At 36.0% G+C, this 5,702-nt stretch overlaps 1 non-coding gene across 1 annotated transcript; it reads right to left on the reverse strand.

Annotated features, from left to right (window-relative positions):
- Window positions 1-1,131: 1,131 nt before the first annotated feature.
- Window positions 1,132-1,240, reverse strand: LOC140977902 (small nucleolar RNA R71). Its single transcript, XR_012175468.1, has one exon. It is a non-coding gene; the product is annotated as a small nucleolar RNA R71 (small nucleolar RNA).
- Window positions 1,241-5,702: the final 4,462 nt, after the last annotated feature.

Genomic DNA, 5,702 nt, shown 5'->3' on the forward strand with positions numbered 1-5,702 from the left:
AAGTGGATGCCTTGATTTATTATATATCAATATATCATAATATTAATTTCTTGGTATCATTTAAATGTTAGTTTGGTTTTACCAACCATTTAAAGTGGGAACCTTGATTTAGTGTTTTCAAATATATATAGAACACAATAAATACTTGACAACATTTATAAGTTTTGGTATATATATATTTTATACTTATAAGATAATAATATATAACATAATATAAATATGATTATTTAATATATTGGAACCATTTTATTAAGTGGATTTCAATAATGTTCATTAATGTTAATTTTATTAAAATACCAAGAGTGGATCCTCTAATCTCAACTACTTAAATTAAAATTTGAACAATTAAAAATTACCAATTAAAGATTCAAACAATTAAAACAAAAAGAAAAAAAACAAAAACAAAAAGATATGGTGTGGACTTGTAATTACCTTAGCTTCCCTGTGGATAAGATATTCAGATTCATCGAATTATACTACTTGTGGACAACCTGCTACTGGGAGTACAACAATCAAAGTCGCATCAAGTTTTTGGCGTCGTTGCCGGGAAAGTATAATTTAATTTCAAGTCTATTTAATTTTGTTTATAGTTTGTTTTTCTTTCTTTGAATTTTTATTGCTTTTGTGTGTTTTTCTTTTGCATTTGCATGAGCATTTGGTCACGTACACTTAGTGGTCGACTCATTCAAAATAACCCTTTATTTTTACATAACATGGCGGAAGAACCCATCCATGAAAATGAAGATGAAATTCAATCTCAACATGATCATGATATGCGAAGAACACTTAGAGATCACATGAATTCTACACGTACTAGTGCACCTTCATGTCTAGTTTTTCCCCCTGATGCATCTCATTTCAATTTTAAGCCTGGTATTATTCAACTTTTACCCAACTTTCATGGCTTAAATTCTGAAAATCCATACATGCATTTACGAGAATTTGAAGAAGTGTGCAACACATATAATGATCTAAATTGTAGCATGAACACCGTTCGACTTAAGCTTTTTTCTTTTTCTTTAAAAGATAAAGCTAAAACTTGGCAACAAAATCTTAGATCGGGATCCATTCGAACTTGGGATGAATTGCAACAACAATTTTTGAAAAAGTTTTTTCCATCTCATAGAACAAATTCTTTCAGAAGGAAAATCATCACTTTCACTCAAAAATAAGGAGAAAATTTTTATCAGTGTTGGGATAGATATAAAGAATTGCTTAATCTTTGTCCACATCATGGTTTTGAAATTCGGAGAGTCGTTTCTCAATTTTATGAAGGCTTAACACCTAAAGATAGGCAATGGTTGAATTTATGTGTAATGGAACATTTGAAGATAAAGATCCAATCGATGAAATTGAGTATCTCGATTCATTAGCTGAAAATGCTCAAAATTGGGACACTATAGGTAAAATCGAACCATCAAACAAGATTCAATCTCCCACATTTGGTGGAGGTACGTACACCCTCAAAGATGAACATGATATCCAAGCTAGATTTACCTCTTTGGCAAGAAAAGTTGAAGCACTTGAATTGAAAAAGAACAGTCAATTAAAATCTGTTCAAGAAATTGTGTGTCACATCTATGATACAAGTGATCATTCTACAAAAGATTGTCCTACTTTGTCCGCTTTAAAGAATGTTTACAACCCGTAAATCAGACTACGTATAAGCCATGCATAATCCTAATATTTAAATTAAAATGATTTTTATGCATGAGGATTTAAATTCTCTTCTTTAAATTTAATTATTTTACGCAGTAGTTTAATTACTATATTTTCAGTTAAATAAGTGAGGCCGGACCGGAGTTTGAGTTTTAAGATAAAAGTTAATGATAAGAAAATATTCCTAAATTTAATTTAAGTCAAAGAATAATCTATTTTTAAGATAAAAGAAAGTTTAAGAATTTAATTAATTAATTTGAGATAAGAGGTAAATAAATTCTTTTATGTCCGATAATTTAATTAAAAGCCTAAAATAAAATATGTAACCAATTGAGATAAGTTAATATAGGCTTATTTTATTTAATAAATTATAACTTAACATGTTAGAAATTTAATTTAAAGATTTAGCCATGCATACAAAATAATGTCTATCCAAAAGTAATTTATTAATTCACTAAAATATTTAATTGGTAGATAAAACACTAAAGATTTAAAATTCAATAATTAAGAAATATTTTCCTACCTCATTTACTTAGATAAAATCGGCCACTCTTGTTGAGATTTAATATTGATTGCCAACTCACCACCTTGATTCATCTCCCTACTTTTTACTTGGTAGATAACCCCCTTCTTTTTAATCTCCACTAATTATCAATTAAGCAATATTCTCCCATGATTTGGTAGACTAAAATTCGGCCAACACCTCTCCCATATCCCTCTTAAATCCCTTGATATCACACCCCATTTCCTTATCTCTCAAACTCAAGGATAAAAACATTTTAATTGCCATTCAAACTCTCCAATTAATTACTAAACTTCCCTCATTTCCCTAGCCATTTTCTCCCTCAACATTAAAAAATTCTGAAGATTTTCAGCAAGAAAATCGTGAGCCTTTAACAAAGAAACAAGAAAGAAAATCACTCCGTCTCCTCCGCGTCGTACCGTCGTAGTGTTTGTTTTCTTATTCAAACAAATTTTAGGCATGTATCTGTCCTTTTCTCTTCAATCAAGTCATAATAACATTTTTTACACATTACATGATCATGATTTCCATGGCAAAACCGAATTTGGAAAGCAACTTTCAAGAAAAATTCTGCACAGATTTTTTTTCCCTTCATGCTTCACGTTTTTGTCGGTTTTGGGGTTTCAGGTGGTTGGCTCTATTCCAGGGGCTCGAGGCAGCATCTAGACATGTACTAGGACATGTTAGGGTCGTGATAGTCCATTGGTACCAGCCCCTACACGCTGGAGGAAGAGATTTGACAGCAACCCTTCATGTTGCAATTGTTGAGTTTCGAAAATTCTGTTTTTGGATGGTTCATGGAGGTTCGAATCTTGGTTGGCTTTTGGTTCTATAACCATGGTTGGGACCCTTCCTTGACATGTCTAGGACGTGACCAAGATGCCCTTTCATGGCTTGGTTCATGTCCCCATCGGTTTTTAAAATAAACAAGACAAGTGGTCCTTCGGTTTTAAATTTCTGGTTTTGGTTGTGTGAGTTGGGTTTCGAATTTTTGGTGTCAAGTGGGTTGTGGTTGGCTTCTAGCCCTTAGCCATGACTCATGCAGCACCTTAGCATGTCTAGCATGGACCATGGTTAACCTCATAGCCATTGGATCCTTCATTTGACAGCAAAATAAACAACACCCCCACCCGTGCTCAATGGCGTCTCGGGTGGAACTTCAGATTTGTCGTAGGTGTTGGGTGGGATTGTGTTTGGCCTAGGGCCCTTAGCCATGGTTCAAACCATACCTTATGATGTTGGAAAGAGGATTTGGTTGGTGGTTCAAGCCCTCAATGACCAATAGTCTCGAAAACGAAGCATGGTAACGCAACAACGGCTGCTGCATTTTCTGGACAGCAGCTTGATGCTTCGGTTCAGAAGCTCGTTCGAGTTCTTGGTTGGCTTTTAGCTTATAGCCTTGGATTGGACAGTACCTCATCAAGTTAGAAAGGTCATGTTGTTGGCCATTTGTGATTCGGTTAAGTTTAGAGGTCGTACGAGAATTTACGGTGCAATGTGCCAATGTGACTCTCGAAAGAGCGTTTCATGTTTTGGCCTCCATTCCACAAAATTTCGAGGACTGTAATTTCAGTAGCATTATTCCATCATTTTAGGTGTATTTTAATCATGACTACAAGATGGTTTGGTGTTGGTTCGGGTTGGCACGGAGTCATGATTAAATACTAAGTCATTGGGCGTAATTGTCTCGTTCTTGTAATCAATTACAAAGTTTGGTCAAGAAAATCATTTGAATAATTTTTATGTTATATTTAGGTTGCAGCGAGCCTGGGAGCGATCCAACCCATTTAGTAAAATTTTTACAGGATATTTAATGATGTTCTTTAATTATATTACGTGCAAAATATTCATTTTGAGATTTATGCGATATTTCTTGTGCTCACTTTACTATCATGGGATTATTACTTCACCCGATCGTCAGTTACCGGTCAGTTCAGTTTTGTACCACCCAGTATACTGTGGCATTAGTCTGATCAGACGATTAGTATTTCACCCGGTCGTCAGTTACCAGTCCCAGTCGTCAGTTACCGGTCAGTTCAATTCAGTTCAGGGGCCACTTGCGTAGACCATAATCTCACCAGAAAATTATTACTAGCTATTTCATTACAGGGCTCTATGGGGCAAACATTTCACTTACTACTTTCAGTACAGTTCAGTTCAGTTCAGTTATGCACGTAATATTAATTATTCATGGTACGATTTCAATTTTGTTGTGCACGCATTACAATTAGTCATGACATGATATTTTCCTTCGCATGCGATTTTATTATTATTACTTTTTATTTACGATATATGCATGCTGAGTCTTTAGACTCACTAGACTTGATTGTTGTAGGTACTGATGAGTTCGGGACCGAGGGCGGGGACCAGTGAGCCATACAGGGTCGGCAATAGTGGAAACCGAGGACCTCATTTTCAGCATTTACTATTTTTAGGCTCAAACATTTTCCCGTTGATTGGATTATTTTTAATTATTATTTTGCAAACAAACATTTACTTCCGCTGCTATTTTGAATATCAAACTTTATTTATTTGTTTATTTAGGAATTAGGCATTTTAATTAGTTAAAGAGAAAATTTTAAATTTTCCCGTAAATTTTCAAGTACGAATTTAGAGGCCTTTACAGGTGGTATCAGAGCCTATGTTCTTGTAAAGGGTTGTACTGCTACTGACCTCGAGAAGCTCACAAAGTCACGTCTTCGGTCTGTAAGTTTCACTTTTACGCATTTCGTTTACAGCATGAAATATTTAAACAGCATTTTTCCATGAAATATTTTATGTCAAGCTTTTAATTATGCAGTATTTATTTAAAATATAAAGAAATTATGGAATTATGCATGTTAGTTACGTATGGGTTATATGTATGGAACAGTATGCCTCCTAGACGCCTTGTTGAGCGAGTGAGAGATGACGAGCCTCGTCTTGAGGACAGGGAGGATCAGAGGCAAGAGAGGCACGGACCTCCACCCCCTCCACCAGATATGAATGCCCAGATGCTAGCTGGGATGACTCTGTTTTTTGCACAGTTTGCGGGGAACAATGCCACTGGAGCAGCTAGGCCGAAAGGGGCAGAAGCTATTTATGAGAGATTCATGAAGATGCGTTCTAAGGAGTTTTCAGGGACGACGGACCCCATGATTGCCGAGGGCTGGATCAAGTCCCTCGAGGTTATCTTCGAGTTTATGGAGCTTGGAGATGCAGACAGAGTTCGTTGTGCCACCTATTTATTCGGAGGAGATGCCCGCTTATGGTGGGAAGGAGCATCAGTAGCCCTGAACTTGGCTACACGGAGTTGGGCGCGTTTCACGGAGGTATTCTACTCCAAATATTTTACTGAGTAAGTGCGCACCAGGTTGACCACGGAATTCATGAGTCTGAGGCAAGGAGATTTGACTGTTACGAAGTTCATCCGTAAGTTTGAGAGGGGTTGTCATTTTGTGCACCTGATCGCGAATGATGCCAAGGCCAAGTTAATGCATTTCTTGGTGGATTTACGGCCGATCTTGCGCCGTGATGTTAG

Source organism: Primulina huaijiensis, chromosome 5 (genome assembly GCF_012295235.1).
Source record: "Primulina huaijiensis isolate GDHJ02 chromosome 5, ASM1229523v2, whole genome shotgun sequence".
Classification (NCBI taxonomy): Eukaryota; Viridiplantae; Streptophyta; class Magnoliopsida; order Lamiales; family Gesneriaceae; genus Primulina; species Primulina huaijiensis.